The sequence below is a fragment of the Rhipicephalus microplus genome, chromosome 9 (genome assembly GCF_043290135.1).
Source record: "Rhipicephalus microplus isolate Deutch F79 chromosome 9, USDA_Rmic, whole genome shotgun sequence".
In the NCBI taxonomy this organism is placed as follows: domain Eukaryota; kingdom Metazoa; phylum Arthropoda; class Arachnida; order Ixodida; family Ixodidae; genus Rhipicephalus; species Rhipicephalus microplus.
In genome coordinates this window covers 11,608,701-11,623,705 of record NC_134708.1, presented here as the reverse complement: position 1 = coordinate 11,623,705, position 15,005 = coordinate 11,608,701, and positions in this window count along the sequence as shown.

Below are 15,005 nucleotides of genomic sequence, written 5' to 3'. Positions count from 1 at the left end.
CTCCTGTGCTTGCAAGCGTAAACAGGAAAAACTTTGTACCTCTCGGGGGTACTCCTTATGAACACAGCTCTTCTTCTCAGGCGAGCGGACAGCAACGACTTCGACACCGATGTTCAAGCTCGGCTATCAACGGAAAGTACGCAGCCTACAGCTATTCGAACGATGACAATACTTCCTTGATAAACAGCCCCCCGTAACATTTCTCTCTATCGCATGTCAATGTATCACGGCACCGAAAGTCACTCAAATTGCGATTAAAAAATAAGTATGGAAAGGGGACGTGCAGGCACGGCAGCGTCGTTCGATGTAGGAGCTGTATTCAAGTGCACACCTGTAAAAACAGACGAGCGGGTAAGATACGGTCACTCCTTCAGAATCGAGAACAATTTATTCAATGGCTAGTGTGCAGTTAACAAAATCCGTCATTGCCACGAAATAAAGACTAACCCCTACACTCCAACGAACGGCTTCGGGCAAGAGCGGTAGCCGATGCATAGAGTAAAAAAATCTCAGCAAAGTGGATGACTACAGCTCCAGAAAGATATTCACTATGCGATCGAAGTGATGTTGCTTGTTCTATTTATTTATTTATTTATTTTGTTACATACTGTCGGCCTTCCGTGAAGCCCTAAAAATAAGTGGGGCATAAATAAGTAACACAACGCAATCTAGGAAGAAAGAAGATAAAAAAGGAAGTACATGAAGTTATATATCGTGAAATAGTGACATTGGAAAATATGCATAAACAACAAGATGAAACCAACTGTGTGGAAGTAAGCGCTCACAAAGCCCAAATCACCCATATTACAATAACCAACACAGCATAGAGCCTACACAAGCACTGATTCCATACTCGCATAGCACACACAAACACACAAAAAAGTTTCAGTATTCATTCAAACATCGCAACGCAAGGAAACACATGACGTCCCATTACGCCCACCAAGCGCCGTAGCGCCTACGGAGCCACATCTTTTATCGCATGCATAAAAGAATCAATGTTGTGCAGTGCTACCACATCAGAAGGTAAGGCGTTCCATTCGACGATTATCCGTGGAAAGAAATAGTACAGAAAAGAGTACGTGCTGCGCTTCAGCTCGGCCACATTTTTTGTGTGATAAGACCGAGTTAAGTGGCTAATGACGGGTACTACGAGTCGAGATTGTTGAACCCGTAACATTTTGCAATAAAATAAATAAAAAAAGCTTCAGCCTATGGTGATAGCGCCTTGTTTCAAGATACTCTTGTCCTGCTTTCTGTAGTAGGTGTGACGGGGATGTTTTCCAACTATAACTCTTGTAAATGAAATTGGCAGATTTCATTTGAACACCCTCCAGTTTATAAAAAAGAAAGACCTGAAAATACTGTGCATTCTTCCAGCCAGTGCTTCGAATAGCCACGCTTCAAATATACTCCATCAACAGAGGCGGAATAGTTCGCTGCACTTTATTATAAAATAATATGCACTCAACGACTTGTCAGAACGTCTAAAATACTCATTTTCTAAAGAACCGCTTCCGTCGAAACTCACCGCGTAAAAACTAGAAAGGAACAATAAAACCACAGCCACCCGCTTACCTTCTATGCAGAAAGCAAACTTTCAGCATGCCAGATGAGTTGCCAGACCAGGAAAGGGCCTCCCGCAAGCAAGATGGCAACGCCCACGAAAAACAAAAGTATCTGTAAGACGTGCACTAATGGCTGGATACCACAACGACACAGATGCTAAGCCAGAATGAACCTACTCCAGGCAAAGCATGCTTAAATTGAGATGACGAGATTGCAGGAGTGCACGTCAGAATGGCTTACGAGGTTAGAACCACTGGCAGCCTTGAATAAATTTTAAGTAGACAATGCCAGTCCATGTGGGACTGATGGCATGTCTTTTCTCTGTGTGTGTGTGTGTGTGTGTGTGTGTGTGTATTTGAGAAAATGTGTTTGTATGCTTTGTAACATGTGTTCGTGTACATTGTAAGAGACCGGCCATAAATAAAAAAAAAGTGGCTGTAGCCGAATAGGTAAGGTAGTCGACTCGAAGCTGGAAAGTCGCTGGTTCAAATCCCGGTAGAAGTAGCGGTAAAGAAACAAGGCGAAGTGCTGAAGGGCGCTAATACGCCATAGTTCATTGTTTATTTTTATAGTTGACCTGCAGTATAAAGAGCAGAACAAGTTCTAAACACTGCATCCGGTGTCGTGGCGTTAGCCGGTTATGACGTTCAATTGATAACCGAAACATTGATAGTTCGAATTAAAGAGCGGCAGATGCCGGAATATCAGTAACTCATCCAGGTACACCAGGGCCAAAACTGAAATGCACGTAGTGTCCCATACTGGAAGTATAACACTGAAGGCCGCACTGCAGGTTGGACCTATAGGCCTCAAAACACGACTATCCATTAAGAAAATGCTTGCATTCTTCATTTTAAAAAGTAATTTTTTTTTCGAAAATGGGGGCCACGATCTATAGAAGCTGTGGACTCTGAGGCTCGGGGCACCCATAAACAGCCATGTGGCTTCGTCACCTCGTTTTCGGGTGACTCCTAATATTGGTGCCCCACCACGGTTGTCTAGTGGCTTCGGTATTCTGCTGTTGACCCGCACGTTGCAAGATTGAATCCCAACTGTGACAGCTGCATTTTCGATGGAGGCGAAAATGCTGTAGACTCCTCGTGTGCTCAGATTTAGGTACACGTTAAAGAACCCCAGGTGGTCGGAATTTCCAGAGCCCTCCACTACGGCTTCTCTCATGAGCATATGGTGGTTTTGGAACGTTAAACACCACATATCAATCTATAAATCAACCGATCAGCAAGGTAAGTCAATAGCTTCTGGAATACTCGTAATTTGCGATTTCAGAAGATGCGGGAGCATTTTATTTATATCGATTCTTGGGGCTTTCCCGATAAGAAAGGTAAGTCTATATATAACTCCTTTAAAGGAGCCCTGAAACACTTTTTTAGGTAAGCATGGTGTTAATTCACTAGGAAAGCGCATCACCTCACAAATTGAACGCCTCAAAGATTTTAAGAATTTGTCCAGTACGAGCGGAGTTACGAAAACTTGTCACACGCTGCAATCACAATCCCTCTTCTCTTGTCCCGACGAAAGCGCTGGAAGCTGAGCAGGGAGGCATGGGAGGAGCAAACAAAAAACGTCCCTCGCGCCTCGTGACCTTTAGCATTTTTCTTCTATTTTTTTTTAATACGTGGCCTTTTCAAAGTGATCGCGTGTGCACGCGTGGACAAGGGACGGCCTCTCACGGCGACCTCTGTAACCGAGCGCGCCATGTTCAAATCAGCCAATGACTGATAGATGGGCTAACTGGGCTTGATTCCGTGATTTGTCGAGAAAAAAGAAAGTTATTTTTAGCTGAATTTGATAATTTATTGTGAATTCCAGGCCGCGTGCGGCGCTACATTATATGGCTCGCGTGTTGTCGGAAGCCTCTACTAGGGATCGGCAGCGTTTTCTGACCATGCCTAAAAAGTGTTGCATGGTCAATTTATAGCTCCTTATTTTTTACCACCAAACATTTTCGATCAGAAATTTAGGGTGAGAGAAGTGGTGAAAATTTAAAATTGAAACGTTGTAACACTCGTGGGGCACTTTCAGCAATCTTACAGACGCAGGCTTTCAATATCTTCTATATTTAATTTTTTTTTCAAAAGGCCCACGCATTTTAATAAAGTCAATTACCTGCGAATTTCGGAAACGCCGAGTATTTTCTATACGAATACACTTTGAAAATTTTGTGTTCTTTCATTTTTTGCTCTAGAAACTTCGAATACGTGAAAAAAAAAAAAAGGCTTTGGGTGCATTTTTTCAGAAATTGCGATCTGTGGTCTAACGTCTGCACAATATTGCGGTCTATAAAGCTTCTTGCAATGGACGACCCACGTTCACAACGATGCTGACGAAAATAAAAATAAAGAACTGATTGTGTCATGTTGATAGCAAGGGCTGTGTTATCAGTCGTTCTCTATAACTATGGGAGCATTACGAGTGAAGAGTGCCCCCTGAAGAGTTGGCTTCACTGCAGCCAATGTCAAAAACCACGCGGAAAAGTTCACGCCCTTATCACCTACGATAAAACCCAAATTTGTCTGACGTCACACATCCGGTGCACCATCGCACAGAAAGTTGGCTTCCCAACAGCACAGACCGTGGGAAAATTTTTTGGCTGGAAGTGACACATTTGAGACGGACCGCACGCATAGTTATTCTTTCGCTGCAATGTGTGACGTCAGACAAAAGTTAAGCCTTATCATAGGTGATAAGGGCGTCAACTTTTTCGAGTGGTTTTCGACATTTGCTGTGCTGAAGCCTACTCTTCAGGAGAACCCTCCACTCGGGATGCTCCCTTTGAAATACACACTAATCATCATTTTGGCATATGAAAACGGTAATCCTTAATAAATGCGTAGGGAGGGGCACTTGAATAATGTAACTGTGCAAAGCATTAAAAACATCGCTAACGTTCACTCGCGAGGATGCAAGTTGTTATTTTACTTAATAATTTTGCGGTTTACAGGGTCCGCCATTGGCACAGCTCTAAGGTACTTTCTATGAGGTTGTGTATAAAAAAGGCGTGGTGCCATCAAATCTCACGACTGTACAAAGCTCGTTGGGGGTTTTCTTACCATTTCGATGGCGTATTGCGAAGAAAATATATTTTTTTTCAAAACTATAAATCTTCAATTTCGTGATTCGTTGGGAATCATGAAACTGGCCATTTCCAGTCGGTAAATATTTACCTCTGTCTTCATGAAGGCCAGGAAGCTGCGTGCGTCAAGGTTCGGGCACACAATTGCACAATTTAATAATGAATAGGCTGCGTACAGACCAGCGTTTAAACAACTTTACCCAGCCATTGAGTAGCCGTGTCGGTAAGGTGCTTGCTTCAAAACTGAGAAGTCGTTGGTTCAAATCCCGCTGCCAGTAGCGGTGAAAAAACAAGGCGACGTAGTTAAGAGGGCCTTTGCGCCGATTTTTTAAACTTTTTTAATAAGACTTGCAGTTCAGTGAGCAAACCAAGTACTAAACACTTCATGCGCTGCCATGGCGGTAGTCGAGCGCATGTGGTGTTTAGTTCATACCCAAGAGGTTGATGGTTCGAAAAAATGGTGGGTTACTACAGCCTTTGGAAAACTCGTAATTTTCGGTTTGAGAAGATGTGCGAACATTTTATTTATATCGATTCCTAGGGCTATCTCGTTTACAAAGGTAAAATTACATGTAATAATTCGAAAACTCGTTATTTTGTGTCGGCAAACATTTTCAATCAGAAAATCAAGGTAGTAAAAGTGGCAAAAATTTAAAGTTAGAACGATAGAAACAACGTGTACACATGCCGAAAACCACTCGAAAACGTTTAGGCCCTTATCACCTATGATAAGGCCCAACATTTGTCTGACGTCCCACATTCGGCACCTTATCGCACAGAAAGTTGGCTTCCCAACAGCACAGACCGTGGGAAAAATTTTTTGGCCAGAAATGGCACATTTGAGACGGACCGCATGCATGGTTAGTCCTTAGCTGCAGTGTGTGACGTCAGACAAAAGTTAGAGCTTATCATAGGTGATAAGGGCCCCAACTTTTTCGAGTGGTTTTGGACGTTTGCTGCAGTGAAGCCCCATCTTCAGGATAACGCTTCCCTTGGGCTGCAGCTATTGTAATACATAACAGCCGATAAAGCACCCCTCGCTATTAACATAACACAATAGTTTTTATTTTTATTTCGTGAGCAGCGCTATGAATGTGGGTCATTGGTAGCAGGAAACCTTATAGACCACAATAATGGGTATCAGTCAGACAACAGATACATAGGTTTCAGAAAAAAATATTTTTTTGAATTTCAGCATCGCAATGGTAAGAAAACCCATAGCGAGCTTTTTATCGTTCCAAATTTGATGGCACCACCTCTTTTTTGTGCACAGCCTCATAGAAACTGCCTCACAAATGTGCTAATTGTGAACCCTGTAAACACAAAAATATTAGGTAAATAGACAAATTGCGTCGAAGCGAACCTAACGTCAGGGACGTTATCAATACTTTGCACAGTTACTTTATTCAAGCGCCCCGCTCTGCGCATTTTTGTAAGGATTATCGTGTTCCAACGCCAACAATGTGATTTGTTTTGTATTTAAAAAAGAACAACTCGTGTGAAGGTTTTCCTGAAAAGTTGACTTCACCACAGTAATCGTCAAAAACCACTCGAAAAAGTTTACGCCCTTATCACCTATGATAAGGCCCAACTTTTGTCTGACGTCATACATTCGGCGTATCATCGCACAGAAAGTTGGCTTCCCAACAGCACAGACCGTGGGAAAATTTTTTTGGCTGGAAATGGCACATTTGAGGCTGCCAGCATGCATAGTTAGTCCTTAGCTGCAGTGTGTGACGTCAGACAAAAGTTAGAGCTTATCATAGGTGATAAGGGCCCCAACTTTTCCGAGTGGTTTTGGACGGTTTCTGCGGTGAAGCCAACTCTTCAAGGGAACGGTTCGCTCGCGATGCTCCCTTTGTAATACATTACAGCGGAAGAAGTAGCCCTCGTCATTAACATAGCACAATTAGTTTTTGTTTTTATTTCGTGAGCAACACTATGAATGCAGGTCATTGGTAGCAGGAAGCCTCATAGACCGCAATAATGTGTATCAGTCAGACGACAAATACATAGCCATCAGAAAAAAAATACATTGCTTTGCATTTCAGCATCGCAATGGTAAGATAACCCATAACGAGCTTTTTGTGGTCCCGAATTTGATGGTACCACCTCTTTTTAATGCAGAGCCTCATAGAAACTGCCACACAGATGTTCTAATTGCAGACCCCGTAAACCGCAAAATTATTAAGTAAAAGAACAACTTGCGTCTTAGCGAACCTAAGGTTAGGGACGTTACTAATACTTTGCACAGTTACTTTATTCAAGCGCCCCGCTCTGCGCATTTTTGTAAGGATTATCGCATTCCAACGTTAACAATGTGATTTGTTTTGTATTTCAAAAAGAACATCCCATGTGAAGGTATCCGTGAAGAGTTGGCTTCACCACAGTAATTGTCAAAAACCACTCGAAAAAGTTTACGCCCTTATCACCTATGATAAGGCCCAACTTTTGTCTGACGCCACACATTCGGCGCATCATCGCACAGAAAGTTGGCTTCCCAACAGCACAGACCGTGGGAAAATTTTTTTTTGGCTGAAAATGGCACATTTGAGGCTGCCAGCATGCATAGTCGGTCCTTAGCAGCAGTGTGTGACGTCAGACAAAAGTTAGAGCTTATCATAGGTGATAAGGGCCCCAACTTTTCCGAGCGGTTTTTGACGTTTGCTGCGGTGAAGCGAACTCTTCAGGGGAACCCTTTGCTTGGTTTGCACCCATTGTATTACATAACAGCCGATAAAGCACCCCTTTCTATTAACATAACACAATTAGTTTTTATTTTTATTTCGTGAGCAACGTTATGAATGTGGGTCATTGGTAGCAGGAAGCCTTATAGTCCGCAATAATGTGCATCTAGTCATACAACAGATACATAGTCTTGAGAAAAAAATATTTATTTGTAATTCAGCATCGTAATGGTATGAAAACCCATAACGAGCTTTTTATAGTGCCGAATTTGATGGCACCACCTCTTTTTTAATGCAGAGCCTCATATGAACTGCCTCACGGGTGTTCTAATTGCAGACCCTGTAAACCGCAAAATTAGTAAGTAAAAAAACAACTCGCGTCTTAGCGAACCTAAGGTTAGGGACGTTGCTAATACTTTGCACAGTTACTTTTTTCAAGCGCCCCGCTCTGCGCATTTTTATAAAGATTATCGTTTTCAAACGCCAACGTTGTGATTTGTTTTGTATTTCAAAAGGAACATATCGTGTGAAGGTATCCCTGAAGAGTTGGCTTCAGCGTAGTAATTGTCAAAAACCACTCGAAAAAGTTTAGGCCCTTATCACCTATGATAAGGCCCAACTTTTGTCTGACGTCATACAATCGGCGTATCATCGCACAGAAAGTTGGCTTCCCAACAGCACAGACCGTGGGAAAATTTTTTTGGTTGGAAATGGCACATTTGAGGCTGACAGCACGCATAGTTAGTCCTAAGCTGTAGTGTGTGACGTCAGACAAAAGTTAGAGCTTATCATAGGTGATAAGGGCCCCAACTTTTCCGAGCGGTTTTTGACACTTGCTGTGGTAAAGCCAACTCTTCAGGGGAACCCTTCGCTTGGTTTGCACCTATTGGAATACATAACAGCCGATAAAGCAGCCCTTGCTATTAACATAACACAATTAGTTTTTATTTTTATTTCATGAGCAACGTTATGAATTTTGGTCATTGGTAGCAGGAAGCCTCATACACCGTTATAATGTGTATCAGTCAGACGACAGATACATAGCCACCAGAAAAAAATATTTCTTTGCATTTCAGCATCGTAATGGTAAGAAAACCCTAAACAAGCTTTTTATGGTCCTGAATTTGATGGCACCACCTCGTTTTTAATGCAGAGCCTTATAGAAACTGCCTCACAGATGTGCTAATTGCAGACCCTGTAAGCCGCAAAATTAGTAAGTAAAAGGACAACTTGCATCTTAGCGATCCTAACGTTAGGAACGTTTCTAATGCTTTGCACAGTTACTTTATGCAAGCACCCCGCTCTGAGCATTTTTTATAAGGATTACCGTTTTCATACGCCAACATTATAATTTGTTTTGTAATTCAAAGGGAGAATTCCGAGTGAAGGTTTTTCTGAAGAGTTGGCTTCACTACAGTAATGGTCAAAAACCACTCGAAAAAGTTTAGGCTCTTATCACCTATGATAAGGCCCAACTTTTGTCTGACGTCACACATTCGGCACATCATCGCACAGAAAGTTGGCTTCCCAACAGCACAGACCATGGGAAAATATTTTTGGCTGGAAATGGCACATTTGAGGCTCACAGCACGCATAGTTAGTCCTTAGCTGCAGCGTGTGACGTCAGACAAAAGTTTGAGCTTATCATAGGTGATAAGGGCCCCAACTTTTCCGAGTGGTTTTTGACTTTTGCTGCGGTGAAGCCAACTCTTCAGGGGAACCCTTCGCTTGGTTTGCACCTATTGTAAAACATAACAGCCGATAAATCACCCCTTGCTATGTAACATAACACAATTAGTTTTTATTTTTATTTCGTGAGCAACGTTATGAATGTGGGTCACTGGTAGCACGAAGCCTCATAGACCGCAATAATGTGTATCAGTCAGACGACAGACACAGAGCCATCAGAAAAAAAATATTTCTTTGCATTTCAGCATAGCAATGGTAAGAAAACACATAAAGAGCTTTTTATAGTGCCGAATTTGATGGCACCACTTCTTTTTTAATGCAGAGCCTCATATGAACTGCCTCACGGGTGTTCTAATTGAAGACCCTGTAAACCGCAAAATTAGTAAGTAAAAGAACAACTTGCGTCTTAGCGAACCTAAGGTTAGGGACGTTACTAATACTTTGCACAGTTACTTTATTCAAGCGCCCCGCTCTGCGCATTTTTATAAAGATTATCGTTTTCAAACGCCAACGTTGTGATTTGTTTTGTATTTCAAAAGGAACATATCGTGTGAAGGTATCCCTGAAGAGTTGGCTTCAGCGTAGTAATTGTCAAAAACCACTCGAAAAAGTTTAGGCCCTTATCACCTATGATAAGGCCCAACTTTTGTCTGACGTATTACAATCGGCGTATCATCGCACAGAAAGTTGGCTTCCCAACAAAACAGACCGTGGGAAAATTTTTTTGGTTGGAAATGGCACATTTGAGGCTGACAGCACGCATAGTTTGTCCTAAGCTGTAATGTGTGACGTCAGACAAAAGTTAGAGCTTATCATAGGTGATAAGGGCCCCAACTTTTCCGAGCGGTTTTTGACACTTGCTGTGGTAAAGCCAACTCTTCAGGGGAACCCTTCGCTTGGTTTGCACCTATTGGAATACATAACAGCCGATAAAGCAGCCCTTGCTATTAACATACACAATTAGTTTTTATTTTTATTTCGTGAGCAACGTTATGAATTTTGGTCATTGGTAGCAGGAAGCCTCATACACTGTTATAATGTGTATCAGTCAGACGACAGATACATAGCCACCAGAAAAAAATATTTCTTTGCATTTCAGCATCGTAATGGTAAGAAAACCCATAACAAGCTTTTTATGGTCCCTAATTTGATGGCACCACCTCGTTTTTAATGCAGAGCCTTATAGAAACTGCCTCACAGATGTGCTAATTGCAGACCCTGTAAGCCGCAAAAATTAGTAAGTAAAAGGACAACTTGCGTCTTAGCGATCCTAACGTTAGGAACGTTTCTAATGCTTTGCACAGTTACTTTATGCAAGCGCCTCGCTCTGCGCATTTTTTATAAGGATTACCGTTTTCATACGCCAACATTATAATTTGTTTTGTATTTCAAAGGGAGAATTCCAAGTGAAGGTTTTTCTGAAGAGTTGGCTTCACTACAGTAATGGTCAAAAACCACTCGAAAAAGTTTAGGCCCTTATCACCCATGATAAGGCCCTACTTTTGTCTGACGTCACACATTCGGCGCATCATCGGACAGAAAGTTGGCTTCCCAACAGCACAGACCATGGGAAAATTTTTTTGGTTGGAAATGGCGCATTTGAGGCTCACAGCACGCATAGTTAGTCCTTAGCTGCAGTGTGTGACGTCAGACAAAAGTTAGAGCTTATCATAGGTGATAAGGGCCCCAACTTTTCCGAGCGATTTTTGACACTTATTGCAGTGAAGCCCACTCTTCTTGGGAACGCTTCGCTTGGATTGCACCTATTGTAATACATAACAGCCGGTAAAGCAGCCCTTGCTATTAACATAACACAACATATTTTATTTTTCTTTTGTGAGCAACGTTATGAATGTTTGTCATTGGTAGCAGGAAACCTTATAGACCACAAGATAGTGCATGTGTCAGACGACAGATACATAGTCTCGAGAAAAAAATATTTCCTAGCAATTCCGCTACGCAATGGTAAGAAAACCCATAGCGAGCTTTTTATGGTTCCGAATTTGATGGCACCTCTTCTTTTTTTTATGCACAGCCTCATAGAAACTGCCTCACAAATGAGCTCATTGAGAACCCTGTAAACCACAAAAACATTAAGTAAAAGGACAAATTGCGTCAAAGCGAACCTAACGTCAGGGAAGTTTCTAGTGCTCTGCACAGTTTCTTTATTCAAGCGCCTCACTCTGCGCAATTTTATAATGATTACCGCTTACATACGGCAACGTTATAATTTGTTTTGTATTTCAAAGGAAGCATCCCGAGTGAAGGTTTCTCTGAAGAGTTGGCTTCACCACAGTAATTATCAAAAATCACTCGAAAAAGTTTAGGCCCTTATCACCTATGATAAGGCCCAACTTTTGCCTGACGTCACACATTCGGTGCACTATCGCACAGGAAGTTGACTTCCCAACAACACAGACCGTGGGAAAATTTTTTTGGGGCTTGAAATGACACATTTAAGGCAGACTACACGTATAGTTATTCCTTCGCTGCAACGTGTGACGTCAGACAAAGTACTTTTCTTTCTGATCAGAAAAGGGCTACGGGCTTATGGGTGCCCCAGACCTCAGCGTCCGCAGCTACCGTAGAACGTGGCCCCCCCCCCCCCCCCTCCAAACCATTTTAATTTTGGAAAAACAGGTCACTGTTCTTCAAACAAAAATAAAAGCACTACATCAATAGATGGCCGCAATTCGCGGTCTGTAAATCCTACCCGCAATGTGGACCCCAGTATTTACATCTAGCGTGTGACACTACGTGCATTTATGCTTTGGCAATAATGTATCTGGATGACACACAGGCGTTCCGGCACTAGGAGCTCTGTAATTCGATCCATCAACCTTTTAGTTGTGAACTGAACACGATACGCACTGGGCTACTGCGACGACACAGTACGCAGTGTTCGGAACTTGGTGTGCTCACTCGTAAAACTCATGTATAAAAATAAAAAAAAAAACTTCGGAGAATTAACTTTCCTTCTACGATCATCCTGCAGCTTTCCCCCTTTTTTTTTTCAACACTACAGGGACCGTGATTTGAACCAGTGACTTCTTGGTTTACAGCCTAACACTTTACCGATTCGGCTACTTCCACGGCTTGCCTTCACGGATTGAAAGTTGGTCTGTACATCAGCCAGCCCATTACATAAAAAAAAGGTGGATTTGTGTATTCCGGCCTTGATGGACATTTTCTGGCCTCCTTGAAGAACGAGGTGAATTTTTTGTTTCGAAACACTTGAGTCTTCCAATTATTTTCAAGTTCGTTAAACTTCTGAGAAAATCAATATACTTGCATTGAAATGATAAGGGAACCCAAAACAGGCTTGTTATAGCCACGAACTTTGATGGCAGCACCCTTTTTAGGGGCGAAATCCTAAAGCCATGGATCCATCCATGCATGCCTATTTGTGACCAACTCGTAAACACCTAGCTTCCTGACTCACTCAGCAGGTGGCGCTAGTGTGACATAGAGACAGACAGACAGACAGACAGACAGACAGACAGACAGACAGACAGACAGACAGACAGACAGACAGACAGACAGACAGGCAGAGAGACAGACAGACAGACAGACAGACAGACAGACAGACAGACAGATGCAGGCACGGACGCACGGACGGACAGATGGACGGAAACCTGGACGAACAGATGAAAGCACGGGCGGACAGAAGCGTGGATGGACGGACCCACGGATGGACCCACGGACGGACCCACGGACGGACTCATGAATGGACAGAGAGAAGCACAATGGACGGAAGTATGTACGGAGAGAAGGGCGGGAAGACACGCGAATGGACTCACGCACGGAAGAACAGAAGCATGGACGTACGGACGAATGGATGGACGGTAGCACGAATGGACCGACGATGGAAGCACGGATGGGTGGATCGACGCACGGGTGGTTGGTTACACGAACAAACGCTTCGCCTCCTCATCATCGACTTTGTGGATATGCTGCGAGTTTGTAATGAGCAGCCTCACAGAAACTAACTTACAGACGTGCTAATTGTGGATGCTATAAACCGCATTACTAAGCAGACAGGGGACAAGCTGTGTCCCTGTCCAATGAGCACAGTTTTTTTTTTTCAATCATGCGCCCCTGTCCACACATTTTTTTGTAGTGATTACCGGTTTGTTAGTCCTGCATTATCAAATGTCACGTACAAAGAAGGGCCCTTCTGAGTAAAGGGTTGTTTGAAGGTCTGGCTTCACTGTAGGGGCCATCAAAATAGACTCGCAAAAGTTGATACCCGTATCACCTGTGATAAGGAACAACTTTTTTTCTGACATCACACACTGCAGCGAAGGAACTGTGCATGTTTTTCGTCTCAAATGTTTCATAATCCCCCGAAAAAGTTTTTTCCGTGGTCTGTGTAGAAGAGACGCCAACTTACTGTCGTGAACAGTGCGCAGAATGAGCTGTGTCCGTTACCGCGATACAATATGTTCCTTAACAAATTTTTCATTTGGCTATAATTTGAGGGGCCCGAAGAAAATATACAAAAATTTCAATTGAGTGCATAAAGTTGTCTGCGTTTTGAAAATTAAGAAAACAAAATTGATCGAAGTGCTTGAGCACTTCAAAAAATTAAAAAGATTAAAGATTTTCAAAGGCTAGATCTATATCACACCTTAAAGTGCTACACCAGAATGTTTAAAGCTCCCTTTTTTGAAATTTCGCCATTTCCCTCCCCCTAACTTACAGATCGAAAACACTTTAGCGGTTGTCTTATATATGTAGGAACACGTACTTTCGGAAATTGAAAATCATGAGTTTTCTTATCGGAAATGCCCTAGGAGTGCATATATTTAAAATATGACCATTGATCAAACATACTGATATGGAAAATTACGAGTTTTCTAAAGGCTTACGGTCTTACCTTTCTGATCGGAAAAGGTCGAGCAGACTTTTTCATTGAAATGCGACACCTTCGTAAATAAAAAAATTGCGACTTGTCCCATGGCTATAGACTTACCTTTCTGATCAGAAATGCCCTGAGTGAGTTTCATTCAAACACTTCCAGACCTTCAGGAATCGAAAGTTGCGAGCTTTCCAAGGACTATAGGTTTTCCTATCTGATCGGAAAAACCCTATGAATAGATGAAGGCTTATGAGTGTTTCGAACCTCAGGGTCCACAGCTACCATAGATGATGCCTTCCCAATGTTTTTTATAAAAAAGTCACTTTGTAAAAGAAAAATTACCATTACCTCAATATATGGCCATAATTTGTGATCTATGAATCCTACGTAGTATACATCTAGTGTGTGGCTCTACGTGCACTTCAGTTTAGGCACTAATGTATCTCGATAACATCCTGGCGTTGCAGTACTCGCAGCTCTCTAATTCGAAACATGAACCTTTTAATTGTGAACTGAACACCATACACACTGAGTCTACCACCCCGGCACATGGTGCAGTGTTAAAAAATTGGTGTGCTTACTTCTGCAGCTCATGAATAAAAATAAACAAAATAAATCTTTGAGTATTAACTTCCGCACCCTCATCGCCTTGTTGCTTTTCTTTTTTTTTCTCACCGCTATATCCACCCTGATTATAACCAGCGACCTTTCGGTTTATATCCGAACACCTTACCAACTCGGCTATTGCTGTGGCTAGATAATAGGGTTGAAAAGTTGGCTGTACCTTAAGCAGCCCATTATTACACATTACATGGTGTATTTGTGTATGCTTGACTTGGTGGGCGCAGTCTTCTCGCCTTTTTGAAGAAAGAAGTAAACCTATATGCGTTGGAAATCTTGAGATTTGTGATTATTTTGAAGTTCATCACAGTTTTGACAAAAATTTATTTAATTGCGATTTGTCGTCGATATGATAAGAAAGCCCAAAACACAAAATTTGATGGCACGACCTTTTTTTAATGCACAGCCTCACAGAAACTACCTTACATACGTGCTCATTGCGGATGCTATGATACCGCACTATTATACAGGTAAAGGAGAAGCT